The sequence below is a fragment of the Pristis pectinata genome, chromosome 1, assembly GCF_009764475.1.
Source record: "Pristis pectinata isolate sPriPec2 chromosome 1, sPriPec2.1.pri, whole genome shotgun sequence".
Lineage (NCBI taxonomy): Eukaryota > Metazoa > Chordata > Chondrichthyes > Rhinopristiformes > Pristidae > Pristis > Pristis pectinata.
This window is the reverse complement of record NC_067405.1, coordinates 39,540,168-39,560,532: the sequence shown is the minus strand read 5'-3', so window position 1 is coordinate 39,560,532 and position 20,365 is coordinate 39,540,168.

The following is a 20,365-nucleotide window of genomic DNA, read 5'->3' as shown; positions in this document are numbered from 1 at the left end:
TAGCTGTTCTCCTCTGCTTCTCTGGCCCCATACCCCTATCCCCAAGCCCCCACTATAGTTTTTTCTATTCTTCTAGTTTTGGAAAAAGGAAGTTGCTGTGAACTTCTAAGAACTTCACCCACTGATCTTTTTTATTTGAATGATAATCAATGTTTTGAGGTGACTTGAAAACATGTAGTTGAAATTTGAAATTGTCCTGGCCACAGCAAGCCATTGCAGCTTTGACAAAGTAAATAAAACTCTTAGAATTGATGAGGGCATAAACTAATTGCTTTCACAATCACATCCTTAAGAATATTCCTTCCTAGATTTCTGCCTAGACTATCACAGGGATTCATGGTTTAATTGCTGTAATATGCTACTCTTCATCAGAGAGCCATCTAGTGTTCAGTTAATTTGCAAACATATGCTAGGGCAGATCTTTACCAGCAGAAAAGCCTGCAAATGGGCAATTCCCATAATGAGGAATCTGCCTGCTAAATTAGAGTTGTCAAAGTACAAAGCATTCATTAACATAAATGGGAGAAATCAATTTAATTAAGCTTAAATATTTTTAATTGTAAGTGTGTGCATCTTTTTACTTTTAAGTTTTATTTTCTTTAATTTTTTAGAATTATTTTTATATCTAACAGAGCATGAATAATTTTGAATGCTTTAGAATAACAAAGAATTTCACAAGCATTCATTTTCAATGACAGCTTTAATAGCTAGTGAGCCTGGGGCAGGACCTCACCACTGTCATTAGTTCAGCCAGCCATCTGTGTTGGGAGAGATCCTTCACAGTACTGCATTTCCATGCTCTACACCAAAATGCTGGGAACCTACCTCCCAGCCTAAGACTGCACCTAAGACCACACAGAAGAAAACAAGAGAAACAGAGGACTGCAGATGCTGGAATCTTGATAAAAAACATGATGATAGTGGAGGAACTCAGCAAGCCAGGCAGCATCTGTGGAGAAAAGCAGGCAGTCGACATTTCGGGTCAGGACCCTTCTTCAGAAGAAAACAACATGGTTCAGGGGCAGTTGGCCAACCTAAAGCAGCAAAAGATCTCATTTCCCCCTTAAAATTACAAAGTAAAAATTATTTCAGGATAATACTGAATATCGTCAAGTATTACTTTCCACAGGGTTTGTGATTAAATTGATTCGATACTCAAATCAGGTTCTGCTCAACATTCAGAATGTTTAGACTACTTTCTGTTTTTAATTCACATTTCCAACTCATGGCATTTTTCTTTTCCATGGCAGCATGGTTCAAGGAATAGGAATAATTAAAGGATTAGTGAGGATGCACACATGATGGACTTCCATTGTTAACATTTATTTGTTCTCTACAGAAGAATACCATATCTGCATCCTTTCTAGTCCTTTCATTTTTCCTGTTTCTTGATGGTTTGCACATACTGTATAATTCCTTCGTTATACAGTTTTTTTTAAATTAGGAGGAATAACAACATAAAGTGCGAAAGGATATAGCTATCTTCAATCAATAGTTTACTCAATGACTGCAAGATAATTCTAATCCTGGTAAAACTCTATCATTAGGCTAGCAACCATAGGATAATGCAGGTTTTAATATGGTTGAATGATGAATGTGGAAAATGTTCAGTAAACTATTTATTAATGGTCAGTTTGTGAACCCAACATATGTAGGGTCAAAGAATCTACACTGACATTCAATTCTATTTGTTTAATCAATGGGCCAATTCTCGTAACTATCAGCTATTAAAGGGTTTTCTTTATCAGAAGATAAACAAACGAGTACAGATGCTCATTTGCCTATCTTCTAATTGACTTCTTACTGAACCAGATGGGGGTTCATTTCTGATTTCAGAGACATCTGTTGTTCATCCAAATTTATAATTATTGCAATGTTGGCTTTTGCCATCTTTTACTACAGATTCTGACAGAGTGTGGTGACCTCTAAACCTTAAATGCCTTGCTTTCCATTGCTTTCAAAATAACTATTTATAAAGGCTCCTGGACCCTAGCTTCACTATTGTGAATCACACCTTGATGCCTGTCAAGTGCATTGCTAAGTATGCCTTATTGTTATTGCCATTGTTGCTAAAGGTACAGATGGTCACAGAGCCAGTGCAGTTCTTTGGTCCCCATGCTATACTATTGCGATAGCAGACAGCAATTTGTTTATGTGCCTGAGCTAACAGTATCGAAAGGGCTACTGGGAAGAGTGTATGTTGACAAACATCAATAGTGGAAAACTAGAAACAGGAATAGGCCCATTAGGACACACTCAGGCAAAATAAGTGCGCACAGTGCATAACTATGCAGTACTTTACAGAAGGTTAAATAAAGCTTCAGAAAGTGCATTAACAACTAACCCATAATGCTCCATTTGAAATGCACTGGGAAACAGTGGGCCACTGTTTCAATGTTCAGGCACCAGATGGAATTAAATGCATGATTTTAAGAGCAGTACAGCCTTAACCATTTGAGAAGCTTGTCTGAGATTAATGGCCACAGCCAAAGAAATTTCCATCATCAACCAGTTTATAAAATGTTACCTCCAAATTTCTTGCTCTCCATGCTATGGACACCAAGGGAGTATTACAAAGGAGATGTTCTAGGATATGGGATGGTATCAGTATGAAGATTAACTGTCAAGCAGGAGGACTGGCCCACTATGTTTCCAGTCCTGCAGTCTTATCTTCCTGGCAATGGCTTGTTACAAAGACCCTGTTGATATTGGCTATTGAATGCACTGTAACAGTCAAATAGTTTTAGTCACTGAAAGTGCATTATTAACCATGGTGTAGTTTTTAAAAGTGACATTTGGTGTTGGATGCATATTGCATTACTACTCTGAAATCATAATTTTCTTACTTTGTGTTTCTGGCCAATGACTGATAACATTTCACATTGAGGATGGAAAGATCCTAGTCTTGGAGGAAGGATAAAGGTCTCAAGTATGAAGACTCAGTCTCAGGGTGCAAGGGATTGGGTTGTGATTTGATTCCATGTCATTCTCTCGGGAAGTGGGTGAAAATATACTACAACTGAAAATACAGAAATTAGTATGCTGTGTGGTGCATTCAAAGATCCATCACTGCTTGACAAATGCTTAAAGAACTTCATTAGCATGCACATGAAGCCATGATCTTCACTGTGGGCTGATGAGATCTGTGCAGTGCAAGCCCTTGCTGACCACACAGCTTGCTAAATTCCATCAGGATTGGAGAAGGTACAAAGCTTCCAGGAAATGGCATAAAGAAGTGACAACTATGCAGGAAAAATTAATAGCAATTGAGGCACTGGGAGATCTACCTCAAAATCATACAGGAAGATTAATGATGGCATTAGAGCTAAACTAGATACTTTCTCAGTCATAAGAGAATATGAAAGTTGAAGGTTTATGATCAGTACACAGACCCAACCAATACTAGATAGTTACACGTGAAGTTTTATTCCTCCCAATAGGTGTAGGAAGGTCTTCACATTCAATCTGTGAATAGTAATTGAGAGTAAGATAGGATATAGAAAGCAAGTGCTTTTGGTCGTGCAGACCTATTAGGGTATTGGTGTTACATCTACTTGAGACGTAGAAAGGAATAAATCAGTTGTCAATTTAAATCAAGGTCTAAAATAAAAAGAAACGCATTCCTGCTGGCATTACGGATACTGGTTCAGTCAAAATTTCAGTTGGATATTGTAATTGCACAATTGTCAATCACCCTGAGTTACTGTCAAATTGAATTCATATATTTATATTGTGTACTCTTACAACATTTAAGGAGGCCATTTGGCCCATCAAGTCTATGCTGGCTCTCAGAGTAATCCTATCAATCCCATTCCTTGACTTATTGCCTGTAAATGATTCACTTGAATTGCATGTTTCTATGCAGAGTAGAAATTAGGGGACATTATTGTTGTGTAACTATCCCAGCAAGTTGGGCCATGTTCATCCAGTTGATGGGATGGGCAGGACTGGTAGCTCAATATTCTGGGATACAAATGCTTACAGTGTGATAGAGGTGGGGGTATGAGAGGAGTGGAGTTGCAATATTGCTTAAAGACAATATCACAGCAGTATTTAGAGAGGATATTCTGGGGGGAAAATCCAGTGAGGCTATATGGGTAGAACTTAGAAATAAGAAAGAGATGATCACCTTGATAGCATTATGCTATAGGCGCCCCAAAAGTCAGCGGAATTAGAGATGCAAATTTGTAGGGAAATCACAGATAGGTGTAGGAATAACAGGTTTGTAATAGTAGGTGATATTAACTTCCCTAATATTTACTGGAATAGTGCTAAGGAATTATGTGGGGCAGAATTTGTGAAATGTGTCCAAGAATGTTTTCTGAAGCAGTATGCAGATAGCCCGACTGGAGAAGGGACCACACTCGACCTCCTCTGAGGAAATGAGGCTGGGAAAGTTGTGCAGCACATTTGGACCCGTGACCATACTTCTATTACTTTTAAATTAGTTTTCAAAAAAGATAAGACCAGTCCTCAAGTCGATCTAAAATTTGGGTAAGGCTAATTTTGATGGCATTAGACAGGAACTTGCAAAGGTTGACTGGGAGAGGCTGTTAGCAGGTAAAGGGACACCTGGTAGCTGGGAGGCTTTTAAAAGTGGGATAGGGAGAGTTCAGGACCAGAATGTTCCCATTTGAGTGAAGGGCAAAGATTAAGTAACCCTGATTGACAAGGGATATTGAGACTCTGCTGAGAAAAAAAGAGGGATTTGTCGGAAATGTCAGGAAGAGGCAGCTGCGATCAAGCGCATCCCTTTATGAGTATAAGGGATGTGGGAGTACACTTAAGAAGGCAATCAAGAGGGCAAAAAGGGGACATATCCCTGGCAGATATGGTAAAGGAGAATCCTATAAGACTCTATAAGTATATTAAGAGCAAAAGGGTGACTAGGGAGACAGTTTATCCCCTTAAGGATCAGAGTGGTTATCTATGTGTAGAGCCATGGGATATGGGTGAGGTCTTAAATAACTACTTCTTGCCTGTATTTACCATTGAGAAGGACGTGAAAGCTGATGAGTTCAGGAAAGAAATTGCTAGGGCCCTGGCAGAGATATTTCTATCATCATTAGCTACAGGTGAAATACTAGATAACTGGAGGATGGCTAATGTTGTGCCTTTATTTAAGAAGGGCTGCATGTACAAGCCAGGGAATTACAGGCCAGTGAACCTTACATCAGTGGTGGGAAAGTTGCTATAGGGGATTCTGAGAGACAGGATTTATTTGCATTTGGAAAGGCAAGAACTGATTAGAGATAAGTCAGCATGGCTTTGTGCGTAGGAAATCATGTCTCATGAATTTGATTGAGATTTTTGAAGAGGTGACCAAGAGGACTGACAAGGGCAGGGTAGTAGATGTTGTCTACATGGACTTTATGGTAGTATGCATGGTAGGCTAGTCCGGAAGGTTAGATCACGTGGGATCCAGGGTGAGCTCGACAATTGTATACAACGTCAGAATGGTAGTACGAGGCAGAAGGTGGTAGTGGAGGGTTGCTTTTCAGATTGGAGGTCTGTGACCAGTGGTGTGCTGCAGGGATTAATGTTGTTTGTCATATATATTAATGATATGGATAAGAATGCAGGTGGCATGAATAGTGGACATTGAAGAAGGTTGTCTAAGGTTACAACAGGATATTGATCAACTGGGAAAGTGGGCAGTGGAATGGCAGATGGAATTTAACTCAGACAAGTATGAAGCAATGAATTTTGGGAAGTTATACCAGGCCAGGACATATATTGTGAATGGCAAGGCGCTGGTGAGTGTTGTTGCGTAAAGAGACTGAGGGGTACAAGTACATAGTTCCCTGCAAGTGGCAACACAGGTAGACAGGGTGGTGAAGAAAGTGTATGGCGAGCTTGCCTTCATCAGCTGTGGCACTGAGTACAAAAGTTGGGGCATCATATTACACTTGTACAAAATGTTGGTGAGACCGTACTTTGAGAATTGTCTACAGTTCTGGTCGTCATGCTGTAGGAAGGATGTGATTAAGCTAGAGAAGGTGCAGAAAAGATTCACAATGATGTTGCCAGTACTGGAGGGCTTGAGTTATAAGGAAAGATTGGATAGGCTGGGACTGTTTTCCCTGGAATGAAGGGGGCTGAGGGATAACCTTATTGAGGTTTATAAGATCATGAGAGGCATTGATAGGGTAGATAGTCACAGTTTTTTTCCCAGGCTAGGGGAGTCTAAAACTAGAGGATATAGGTTTAAGGTAAGAGGGAAAGCATTTAAAGGGGATCTGAGGGGCAAGGTTTTCAACATAGAGGGCGATGGATGGGTATATGGAACGAGCTGCCAGAGGAAGTGGTAGAGGCAGGTACAATTACAACTTTTAATAAATATTTAGACGGGTACATGGTTTAGAAAGGTTTAGAGGGATATGGGCAAAATGTAGACAAATGGGACTAGCTTAGGTAGGCATCTTTGTCAGCATGGACGAATTGGGCTGAAATGCCTGTTTTTATTCCATATAACTCTATGACTCAAATGCACCATGTGAACCATGTATAGGAAGCCAGTTCTTCCCAGCAAGAATAATTCCATTCCAGAGTTTTGTGAAGAGATTCCATTATATGCAGTTTTGCTGGATGTTGAGGGGAAGAGATTTGTCACTAATTTTAATTAACGTGCCAAAAATGGAAGCTCTTTTTGTGGTCGCTCTGTACTTCAAGCATGGCCATGATCAGAAGGATAACAAGGCCTAAAAATAGGCCTTGCCAGTTCAAGTCAAAAGAAGAGGGAGAAGTTCTTTTGCCAGAAGGGCCAATGCTCCATTAGTCTTTTGGGAACACCAGCTGTATGCCCATCTCTTAGAGGTCTTGTGTATCCAGATGCTTTTGCCAAGGAAGTCCTACCAAGGAAGTATGACTCTATTCAGTCATAGAGTTCTGCCTGGACTCCTCAATCAGTGATACTGAAAGTCACAGTGGTTCTTAGCATAAATAAATAAAACGGTGGAGGAACTATAATAAGATGATTGCATGATTTCTAGTGCAACTTGCACCTGGTCAAAGTTGTGATCCCTCTCAGTATGACCAGGTGCTTTCTTAATGTGATATAGCTTCTCCCCATACTGCCCAATGAAAGGTGCTGAGCTATGTTTTTGATAATTTTCACTTCACATTTTTTAAAAGGAGTCTATTCAATGGTAATGTGCAGGTCAACAAATTTGGAACAGAGTCCCAGTAATAATGGTTAGACCCAAAAATTATTACAGTTCATTAACATTCATTATGCCAGGTGTAAAAGTCATTGAAGAAAAGCAATGTGAAATTACTGGAAGTTGTCACATACATACAAAGGGTAATGCCAAGATTCCAAACAATATTATTAAGAAAACGTAGGGATAAAATTACTATGTGAGAATTGCTGACAACAACATAACTCCTGATTTGAATTATGGAAGAGCAGAATCAAAACAAAATGGTGTATGAGAAGAGGCATTGGTAAAGATAAAGTAGTTAGTAGTGTCAAATTCACCATCAAAGTAAAGGATAGTGAAAGAAGCTCGTTATACTCAAAAATAATGTAATTCATGAGCAGTGTAAACTTAATATTGTGCCAAAGTTGAAAACATCAGAGTGAATTAAAGAAGAAGCAGTTAAGAAAAATCTATACATAGCTGCAAGACAGTAACAAATTTCAATATTTTAAAGAGGAAAGTCAAGCTTGTGATTTACAGGTTGTTGCATAATTGATCAACTAAAATGGTGAAGGAGCATCTAGGACATTACAGTGAACCTTGATATTGTTGGAAGCACACAGAAGCCCAGCAAAAATGGCTAAAGGAACCCATCATCTCCAATGCTACCCACTCACCAACCCTGTGAAGCACTCCCTGCCCCACCTATGGCAGAATCTGCATATTGTACATTGGCTGCATCAACTGGACCCACATAAGTGGAGCAGATGTAACTCATCTTCAGCCCAAAATATCTGCTTAAAGTAATCATTAAACTGGAAAGAGTGCAGGGAAGAGTTACAAGGATGCTGCCAGGATTCGAGGGTCTGAGTTATAAGGAGAAGTTGGGCAGGCTGGGATTTTATTTTTTGGAACATGGAAGATTGAGGTGACCTTATAGAGATCTATAAAATCATGAGGGTATAGATAGGGTGAATGCACACAGTCTTTTTCCCAGGGAAGTGGAACTAAAAACTAGAGGGCGTAAGTTTAAGGTGAGAGGTGAGAGATTTAAAAGGGACCTGAGGGGCAACTTCTTCACACAGAGGGTGGTGCATATATGGAAAGAGCTGCCAGAGAAAGTAGTTGAGGCAGGTACAATAACAACATTTAAAAGACATTTGGATAAGTACATGAATAGAAAAGGTTCAGAGGGATATGGGCCAAATGTGGGCAAACAGGACTAGATTGGTGGGCACTATAGTCGGCATGGACAAGTTGGGCTGAAGGGCTTGTTTCCATGCTGTATTACTCTATGACTCTAATTGAGAGAGTTGAAAGGAAGAACATTTTGAAGATGGAAGATATTGGCAAGTTTGAAAGAGATAAGAATTATACTAAGGGAGATGGTGATTGATGAATTCAGCATGATTCAGAAGTTCAGTAGTGAGGATGATGAATGGGAGTGGTTTGAGGTAAGAAGTTTCATAAATTAGATGAATGCAATGAGTGAAAAACAATAGAGCAAAATCAGCAAAGAACAAGCAAGATAGGAAGACTGTTGAAGGGTAAATCGGAAAGGTGAGAAGGATTATGCAAAGAAAGGGGTCTGTAGCCCACTATAAATGATTATGGACACAAATGTGACCATGAGTTCCTTGTATTTTGAATTAAAGCTAAGGATAGAAGGGAAGATGGAGAAGGGAAGTGGAGGTTTGAGAAGATTGTAGTGAAGAAGAAGATTCTCAAACTTTTCCTGCTGTCCAGCTCTGATGAGTTCTAAGAGTGTTTAACCGTAAGGCCGATGGATTTAAGATTGCAAATTTTGAGTAAAAGAATGGGAGGGTCTGATTGTGCAAATAAAACAGTTTGCAAGAAATCAATTAAAGATCAGTGTTATAAGAAATGTTGAAGGTTGAAAGCCACATGTACAGTACTTCTGATAAAATGAGAATTTATCAATAGGTGCTATTGGCTATTGATCAATTCTCAATAGAAATGAAAATAGTTAAAAAATAACTCAATAGTTCATAAAAGAAACACATTATAAAATGTGCCTCAGCAAAAATGTTTCAGATTTTAATTATGTATGGAATAGAATGGATTCCAAAATAATATCAAAGATGAAGTTTAGTATGCTTAGATTTTGTTTCTTTTGAGCAAATACAAACATATTTGAAAATGTTTGACAAAATATATCATCACTGTAACATGATTCAGAAATAAAAATGAATAATGCAATCAAAATGCATTCAGGTACAAAGTTAAGTTATTGCCTGAAGTTATATAGATACTAATAATCATATCAAAACTTGCAACCTCTAAACAATCTCATTTGTTTATGGGGTTCAATATTAGCCTCTTTCCAATTGTTTGGTTAATTCTGGTGATCTTTATGGATATCATTACTGAAAAATAAATGATTCTAATGTAACACTTAATGTTTATAGAGTGATCATTAATAACTAATTAAGTGCTATTTCCCTAAAGGTTACATTTCCACAACATTAAATATAGTTCAAAACCAAATCTACACATTGATTTGGGGTTATCAGTTGAAATAATTTTCAATGCAATTTTATAGATTTAGACCAGAATGTGGAAGTGACAATATCACATCATTGCTTAACCTATCAATTCAATTCAGTCCTGGTATGTTGCAAAAATCTATTTTCTAAGGAGTTTCAAATTAACTTCATTAAGGACACAGAGTATTCTAATGGAGTGGGCAGTGTATTTCTGGTACTTACAGAAAGCATAAGATTTTAAAATATCTGTGATATTGAGAACAAAGATAACTGTAAAGCTTATTGCATAAGAACTCATAATGACCACCAACATATCAAAACAATAATTGAACTTCCACAGCAACCTATGCCTCACTGTTTCACTTGTTCCAAGATACAGCAGAAACAAAAGATTTCATTCTCTGCCTCTATGCATGAAATTTACTCCAACCAATGAACGGGTTGCTATTATTGGTAACAGTGCCACTGCCTTTCATTTTACCTCCTTCAACAATATCTTTGACTTGTTACTGGAGGATGAAGTTTTTGGCCCTTCCCTCCCTACAAAAAAGATTTGCTGTGCTAAGATAATGGATGAGCCAGAAGAAAAGCAAGACTTAATATGCACATACTGTAAATGTGCTGCCTACAACTTCATTTGATGCTGCTGAATAGTTAGAGATGAGCTGACAAATCTACTCAACAGATTATCCACAGTCATCCAATGTGCCCTGATTAGCTACTTGAGAAATTCAGTGGACCTGAACCACCATCAGTCGGTTACAGTAGTCAAAAAATCCATGAGACAACTGAAATCTGGCAAGACATCTAGCAAGAATGGAATCCCAGCAGAACAAAGCAGTTAGTAAAAACACTCTTGAAAAAATATGTGAACCAAATAAAAATTGCTGCAAAAGTTCGAATATGCTACCACTGTATCACTGTTCAAAAACAAAAGCAGCAAAATCAATCTCATTGCTTGGAGCAGAACATGAAACTGATACAATTTTAATTGGCTCAACCAAAACCTTTGACATTGAAGAGGCTTTGAGAATCATTCTACATAAACTGGGCAGCCCAAACATGTTCAAACAAATCACCCGTCTGTTCCACAACCACATTTGAAATTTTGAATGGAGTTAAACAAGATTGTGTGCTTGCCCTACTGCAGTTCAGTATATCTTTTTGGCTGTGTCCTTAGTCATGCCACAGGGTAAGGATCAGGGTATGTTCATTATTCCTTCTAGTTCCTTCTATACTTGAAACCAAGGACAAAACTTTAAAAAGATTTCACATCTGGGCATTCTTTGCAGCTGATTGCACACTGATGGCCCACAGACTTAATGATTTTCAGTCATTGTTGACAGATTTTATTAAAGTATCTTAGCTCTTTATCCACACTATCAATTTCAGTACAAATGAGGTCTCTTCCAACCTCCTTCTCACTCCTATGCCCCCATGCCAACCACCTCTAATCATGAATTTAGACCAGTTCAATTATCTGGGAGGCACCACCTCCAATATTCCCTGGATATGGAACCTACTCTTACAATCAATAAGGCATCTGGATTCATGGTTGACCCCAAACAAAAGTCCTCATCCACCATAACATCTATCTCTCCACCCGACAGAATGTCTCCTTTAAGATTTTGAAATATGGATCTACAGATGGCACATTAAAGAGCTCATGCAGTTTCAAATGCGCTCCCTCCCTCTGGCAGGACAAAGTTGACCATGGAGGTCCTGCAAACACAGCTAGCACTGAATGATTGCCACTGAAAACACAACTAAGATCAATCGTAAATAAAAGCAGAAATTGGCGAAAATACTCAGCAGGTTTTTCAGCATCCATGGAGAAAGAAACTGAGTTAATATTTTAGGTTTGACTTCAATCAGTTCTAATCGGTCATTGTCCTGAAATGATAATTATGTTTTCCTCTCCACAGATACTTTCTGAATTGCAGTGTATTTCTGGCACTTTTTGCTTTAATTTCTAGCACCAGTTCTTTTTTTTTTGCTTTTTTTTATTTGAGTAAGAGACAACAGAACAAAAAAACCTTAACTTTCCGAAATAGATCTTGCAAGGCAAGTTGAGTCAGAGTATAAGTGTTATCTGTACAAGTACTATAAAGGCAATCTGAAGAGCAGTTTTTAGTGGGTCAGTACCAATTCCTCAGATTCTATGCAAATAGCTTAAGACAGGTAACACCAGCTGTCCTTTACAGTAGCAGCATGCAATATGTTTGACCAAGATTGACATAGTCATCTCCAGACCACAGAACTACTATAACAAACATCAAGATTACTGACATCCCATGCCCTCAGTGCAGTAACTCTTGTCATCATTTTGGACATCAGAGCGCCATTTCTGTAGCCACCATGTTATAAAATTTAGATTATGAAATTATTGTATTAGAACCTAAAAACTTTTTTTTTAAGAAATTGTACACTTCATTAAGTCTTCATTATCCACTGACGTTATCTGCAGATCCATATACTTTGAAGTAGGCAGGTATTACTGGGAGAGTTGATAGATAAAACATGTTCCTCGAGAGTCCCCTCCTCTGGTGTCTGGTGAATCCTGCTTGCCATGAGATGGATTGCTTTCGATGTCTTGTGCCAGCAAGTAGTGAAATAACAATACCTGGTGTGCAGCCAGAGCTGCGGTTGGGAAAGGGAACGTGGAAACCAAAACTTGTAAACAGAAACTTACAAGCTGAAATGTACATAGAACTTGTTATAACCACGGAAGATTTGAACACTGTACGTCATTAGTGTCACTGCCAGTGGTATCTACATTTCTTTGTTATCCACAGGAAGTCTGTGTGGCTTGTCCCTCACAAATAATGAGAACTTAGTGTACAAATATTTAAGAATACAAGCTTTATTATTGACATTGACATCAAGTTGACCTGTAGATGTGCTGTGTACTGTATCATCCCAATCTGTGGTTTACTGCTTGACACTGTCAACTATCATGTTTTATTTAACTCTCTGTTCTCCAGAAAATTGTAAATTTATTACTCTGATGATTCTTTTGTCTTTGCTTTGTTGTTCAGTTTTGATGAGTTTCCCCACTACTGCATTGAAAGGTTAATGTTACGTGATATATTTTGTTTAGTTATCAGTCATTACACATTATACAGTTCCATCATATTGCTCACCAGTTTAGATTACCAGTTAAGGAACTATCAATGATTGCTATTATTATTAGAGGACTGTTTACTCACTCCTTAGAATTACTGTTTTGCTCTACTAATTGTGGGAGCCCTGCAGTTTTTTTTTACTGATTGGATTACTTCATTATATAAATTTAAGAAAGTAGTAAAGCATGACATGAATGAGTGTGAATTTAACACATCCCCCCAGAAGATCACTCAAAATGTGAAAGCACGTTCATAGCGGGCATTTGAGTGAGGATTATAGAGAATGTCAAAGGCAATTGCTGAAAGTTCATTTACCACCCTTCTACCTAAAAGATCTTCCAGAATTTGAGTATTGTACCAAAGTATGTCCACTGCCATATCCATAAATTTCCAATGAGCAGTTTCATTAAAGAAAATTGTCTTCACTGAAGACTGCAAATATGGTACCTTTACCTATGAAGGGCAGCAGGGATAAACCAGGTTATTACAGGCCAATGAGTCTAACTTCACTGCAGGGAAGTTGTTGGAAAAATTCTGAGGGACAAGATTAATCTACACTTGGAAAGGCAGAGATTGACCAGGGATAGTCAGCATAGTTCTGCTGGTGGGAGGTCCTGTCTAATTTGATTTTTTTGAAGAAATAACAAAATATATTGATAAAGATAATGCAGTTGATATACTCCATATGGACTTCAGTAAGGCCTTTGACAAGTCATAGAGTCATGGAGTTACACAGCATGAAAACAGGCCCGTCAGCTCAAATCATCCATGCCGACCATGCCAATCAGGGTAGAGCAAGTTGGCAAATTGGATACAAAGCTGGCTTAGTAATAAGTGACAGAGGTAATGATGGACGGTTGTATTGGTGGTCTTGTTGCATGAGAAGGGTAGTCTTAAACCACAGAATGATATTGATCAGCTGGCAAAATGGACAAAGCAAAAGCAAATGGAATTTAATCCCATAGTCCAATGTGAAGAGGAAGTATTAAGGAACAGAAGGACCCTGGTGTACAAGTCCATTGATCCCTGAAGATGGCAGCACAGACAGATAAGGAGATGAAGAAGGCATACAGGATGCTTGTCTTCATTAGCTGGTGCATAGAATATAAGAGCACGGAGATCATCATCCAATTTTATAAAATTGGTTAGGCTGTAGCTGGAATATTAGAACATAGAACATAGAAGAATTACAACACAATTCAGGCCCTTCGGCCCACAAAGTTGTGCTGAACATGTCCCTAATTGTGTGCTGTTCTGGTCACCATGCTACAGGAAGGGCATGATTGAACTGGAGAGGTTGCAGAGGAGATCTACCGGGATGTTTTCTGGGATGAAACATTTCAGTTATAATGAGAGACTTGATAGGTTGGGTTTGTTTACCCTGGAGTGGAAGCAGCTGATTGGAGACCTGATATAGGTATACAAAATTATAAGGGGCATAGACAAGGATAGATAGTAGGAAACCTTTCCCCATTTCAAAAGTGTCTATAGCCAGAGGGCATACATTTATGATAAGAAACATAGAAAAACTACAGCACAATTCAGGCCCTTCAGCCCACAAAGCTGTGCCGAACATGTCCCTACCTTAGAAATTACCAGGCTTACCCATAGCCCTCTATTTTTCTCAGCTCCATGTATCTATCCAACAGTCTCTTAAAAGGCCCTATCGTATCCGCCTCCACTACCGTTGCTGGCAGCCTATTCCATGCACTCACCACTCTCTGAGTAAAAAACTTACCCCTGACATCTCCTCTATACCTACTCCCCAGCACCTTAAACCTATGTCCTCTTGTGGCCACCATTTCAACCCTGGGGAAAAGCCTCTGACTATCTACCCAATCAATACCTCTCATCATCTTATATACCTCTATCAGGTCCCTCCTCATCCTCCGTCTCTCCAAGGAGAAAAGGCCTAGTTCCCTCAACCTGTTTTCATAAGGCATGCTCTGCATTCCAGGCAGCATCCTTGTAAATCTCCTCTGCACCCTTTCTATGGCTTCCACATCCTTCTGTAGTGAGGTGACCAGAACTGAGCACAGCACTCCAAGTGGGGTCTGACCAGGGACCTATATAGCTGCAACAATACCTCTTGGCTCCTAAATTCAATTCCCCGATTGATGAAGGACAATACACCATATGCCTTCTTAACCACAGAGTCAACCTGCACAGCCGGTTTGAGTGTCCTATGGACTCGGACCCCAAGATCCCTCTGATCCTCCACACTGCCAAGAGTCCTACCATTAATACTATATTCTGTCATCATATTGGACCTACCAAAATGAACCACTTCACACTTATCTGGGTTGAACTGCATCTGCCACTTCTCAGCCCAACTTTGCATCCTATCTATGTCCCTCTGTAACCTCTGACAGCCCTCCAAACTATCCACAACACCCCCAACCTTTGTGTCATCCACAAACTTACTAACCCACCCCTCCACTTCCTCATCCAGGTCATTTATAAAAATCACAAAGAGCAAGGGTCCCAGTACAGATCCCTGAGGTACCCTGAGGTGAGGAGGTAAGAGATTTAAAGGAGATCAGAGGAAGAATTTTTTCACCCAGAAGGTGGTTAGAATTTGGAATGCACTGCCTCAGAAGGTGGTGGAAGCAAGTACTCTCACAACGTTTGAGAAGTATCAGGGCAAGCCAAGGCACAGAAGGCAACAGACCAAGTGACAGTAAATGGGATTAGAACAGATGGGCACTTGATGGTCAGCATGGATATGGTGAGCTGAACAGCTTAGTTTTGTACTGTATAACTTTATGACTCTGGACTAACTTTATGCATGTTTGCATTGATTATGTTTAATTATCAAAAAATTCAGGGCATGTTCATGCTTCCAATATCTGTTCATTCATCAATAAGAATGCTATATTTCTTTTGCCTTATCATTTGTGAAAGGTCTTCAAAATAATAATTGCCAATGACAATGCTTTGTAATTACGTTGTTTTTGTCCAGACAGTGCTGGCACTTACTGCTATGTTTCAGCTTAATTAATTCATGTTTTAGAAAGTGGTTGTGATTGGCAATATCAGCATTTATTGTCCATCCCTAAGTACTCTTAAGAAGTGATGGTAAGCCACCTTTTCAAACCATTACTGTCCTTCTGGTGGATGTACTCCCACAATTCTATTGGGCAGGAAGTTCCAAGATTAGTCCCGGCAACAATGAAGGAACAGTCATACATTTCTAAGTCAGGCTGGTGAGCGACTTAGAGTCACAACAGGCAGCACAGTGGAATAGCTTCCAAAGCTGCTGCCTCAAAGCTTCTGCACCCAGATTCAATCCTGTGTGCATGGAATTTGCACATTCTCCCTGTTACTGTGTGGGTTTCCTCCTGATCCCAAAATTTTGCAGATTAGAAGATTAATTGGCCACTGTAATTTGCCCTAATGTATCAGTGAATAGCAGAATCTGGGGTGATGAGAATGTGAGGACAACAGGCAAGGGAAAATCTTGAGGAGATGGTATTGATATGTCCACTGACATAGGCTCAATGGTCTGAATGTTTTCTTCTTTGTTATATGGAAATAAAATAATAAATATGAGTCTGCAATGGTAGTGCTCACATGCTCCTACCGCCTTTGGGCTTTGATGTTGGAAACTAAAGATATGAGAGACACCATTGTTGTAGCCTGGACAAGCAACTACAGTGCATTTGGTAGGTGGCAGACACTGCACCCATAGTGTGACAGTGGTGGAGGGAATGAGTGTTTAGTATCACTTTCCTACTTACGCCTTGTAGATGATGAGAGATGAGTCACTCAACAGTTTATCCAGCTTCATACCTGCTCTTGTGGCCATGGTATGAATTTAGCTGGTCATGTTGAATTTCTGATCAATGATGACTCCCAAGATGTGCTGAGGGGAGATGTGGTGATGGCAATGCTATTAAAGCCTGGTCGTGTTGTGCAGAAGGGAAGGGGGGAGAAGAGGACGGTAATAGTGATAGGGGATTCCATAGTAAGGGGGGCAGAAAGGAGATTCTATGGACATGAAAGAGACTCCTGAATGGTATGTTGCCTCCTGGGTGCCAGGGTCAGGGGCATCTTGGATCAGGTCCACAGCATTCTGAAGGGCGAGGGTGAACAGACAGAGGTTGTGGTACATATTGGTACCAATGACGTAGGTAGGAAAAGGGATGGAGTCCTGAAGAGGGAATATAGGGAGCTACAGTAGGTAGGAAGCTGAAAAGCAGGACCTCAAGGGTAGTAATCGCTGGGTTGCTGCCTGTGCCACGCACCAGTGAGGGTAAGAATAGAATGATTTGGCAGATGAAAGCGTGGCTAAGTAAATGGTGCAGGGGGAAGGGTTTCAGATTTGTTGATCATTGGGATCTCTTCTGGGGAAGGTACAACCTGTACAAAAGGGACGGGTTACACCTGAACTGGACGGGGACCAATATTCTTGCAGGCAGGTTTGTTACAACTGTTGGGAAGGGTTTAAGCTAGTTTGGCAGAGGGATGGGAACTAGAGTGATAGGTCAGAGGTTGGTTCATTTAGAGTACAAGTAGATGAAGAGTGTACAAAGACTGTGAGGAAGGATAGGCATTTGAAAGGGCAAAATTGCAGTCAGTTAGATGGGCTGAAGTGTGCCTACAGTAATGCAAAAATTATCAGGAACAAGGGTGATGAACTTAGAGCATGGGTCAGTATGTGCAACTATGACGTAGTGGCCATTACAGAGACTAGGCTGTCACAAGAGCAGGAATGGCTGCTGGATATTCCGGAGTTTAGATGTTTCAAAAGGAACAGGGGCGGAGGTAAAAGAGGTGGGGGAGTGGCTTTGCTGATCAGGGACAGTGTCACAGCTGTAGAAAGGGAGGATGTCCCGGAGGGATCGGCTACTGAGTCAGTGTGGGTGGAAGGCAGAAACAGGAAGGGAGCGATCACTCTATTGGGAGTATTCTACAGACCCCCCCCAATAGCAGTAGAGATGCTGAGGAGAAGATCGGGAGGCAGATTTTGGAAAGGTGCAAAAATAACAGGGTTGTTGTCATGGGTGATTTCAACTTCCCTAATACTGATTGGCACCTCCTTAGTGTAAAAGGGATATATGGGGCAGAGTTTGTTACAGTGTGTGGACAGGCCGACTAGAGGAGAAGCCATACTGGACTTGGTACTAGGCAATGAGTCTGATCAGGTTTCACATCTCTCGGTGGGAAAGCATTTTGGAGATAGTGATCATAACTCCTTGACCTTTACCAGAGCCTTGGAGAGGGATAGGAGCAGATGATATGGAAATGTATTTAACTGGGGGAGGGGGAATTATGATGCTATTAGGCAGGAACTTGGGAGCATAAATTGGGAACAGATGTTCTTGGAGAAGTGCACAGCGGAAATACGGGGGTTATTTAAGGAATATTTGCATGGGACGCTGGATAAGTTTGTCCTATTGAGGCAGGGTAAGTATGGTAGAGTGAAGGAACCGTGGTTGACACGAGATGTAGAAATATCTTGTCAAGAGGAAGAAAGAAGCTTACCTAAGGTTTAGAAAGCATGGATCAGACAGGGCTCTAGAGAGTTACAAGGTGGCCAGGAGGGAGCTTAAGAATGGACTTAGGAGAGCTAGAAGGGGGCATGAGAAGTCCTTGGCGAGTAGGATCAAGGAAAACCCCAAGGTGTTCTACATGTATGTGAAGAATAAGAAGATGACTAGAGTGAGGGTAGGACCGATCAGGGATAAAAGAGGAAACATGTGCCAGGAGTCAAAAGAGGTAGGGGAGGTCCTTAATGAATATTTTGCTTCGGTATTCACCAGAGAGAGAGACCTTGATGTTTGTGAGGATGGCATACGACAGATTGATATGCTAGGGCATGTCGATGTGAGGAAAGAGGATGTGCTGGAACTATTGAAAAACATTAGGCTAGATAAGTCACCAGGGCCAGACAGGATATATCCACGGTTCTTACGGCTTACGGGAAGCTAGGGAAGAGATTGCTGTGCCTTTGGTGACGATCTTTGTGTCCTCACTGGCCACAGGAGTAGTGCCGGATGATTGGAGGGTGGCAAATGTTGTTCCTTTGTTTAAGAAAGGAAGTAGTGATAACCCTGGGAATTACAGACCAATGAGTCTTACTTCAGTGGTGGGCAAATTACTGGAGAAGATTTTTAGAGACAGGATTTATGGGCATTTCGAGAAGCATAGGCTGATTAGGGACAGTCAGCATGGCTTTGTGAGGGGCAGGTCATGCCTCATGAGCCTGATTGAATTCTTTGAGGATGTGACAAAGCACATTGATGAAGGTCGAGCAGTGGATGGGGTGTATAATGATTTTAGTAAGGTGTTTGATAAGGTTCCTCTTGGAAGGCTCATTCAGAAAGTCAGGAGGCATGGGATCCAGGGAAACTTGGCTGTGTGGATTCAGAATTGGCTTGCTCATAGAAGACAGAGGGTGGTGGTAGATGGAGCATATTCTGACTGGAGGTCAGTGACTAGTGGTGTTTGCTGATGATACCAAGGTTGGTGGTGTTGTGGATAGTGTAGAAGGTTGCTGTAGATTACAACAGGATATTGATAGAATGCAGACCTGGGCTGAGAAGTGGAAGATGGAGTTCAACCCGGAAAAGTGTGAAATGATACACTTCAGGAGATCGAATTTGAAGGCAGAATAGAAGGTTAATGACAGGACTCTTAGCAATGTGGAGGAACAGAGGGATCTTGGGGTCCACATCCATAGATCCCTCAAGGTTACCACGCAGGTTGATAGGGTTGTTAAGAAGGCATATGGTGGGTTGGCCTTCATTAGTCGAGGTATTGAGTTCAAGAGCCACGAGGTAATGTTGCAGCTCTATAGAATTCTGGTTAGACCACACTTGGAATATTGTGTTCAGTTCTGGTTGCCTCATTATAGGAAGGATGTGGAAGCTTTAGAGAGGGTGCAGAGGAGAATTACCAGGATGCTGCCTGGATTGGAGAGCATGTCTTATGAGGATAGGTTGAGTGAGCTAGGGCTCTTCTCTTTGGAGAGAAGGAGGATGAGAGGTGACTTGATAGAGGTGTACAAGATGATAAGAGGCATAGATCGAGTGGACAGTCAGAGACTTTTTCCCAGGGTGACAATAGCTAAGATGAGGGGGTATAATTTTAAGGTGATTGGCGGAAGATATAAGGGGGATGTCAGGGGTAAGTTTTTTACACAGAGAGTGGTGTGTGCATGGAACACACTGCCAGCAGAAGTTGTGGGGACATTTAAGAGACTCTTAGATAGCCACATGAATGATAGAGAAATGGAGGGCTATGTGAGAGGGAAGGGTTAGATAGATCTTAAAGCAGGATAAAATGTTGGCACAACATTGTGGGCCAAAGGTCCTGTACTGTGCTGTAGTGTTCTACATTCTATGAATGTCAAGGACAGGTAGTTAGACTCTCTCCTTTTGAAGGTAGTTCTTGCCTGGCACATTTGTGGCATCACTACCAAAAATTTGAGATATAGAATAAAAATTCACTCTTATGGAATTTATGTGAGAAAAAAAAACTAAATAAATACAAAATGCAAAAGAAGCAACGTTTTGTCAATTTTTGTCAAGGATTTGCATTACGGAAAATTGTGATATGGACAGTTTTCTAGGAACACAACCTCTCC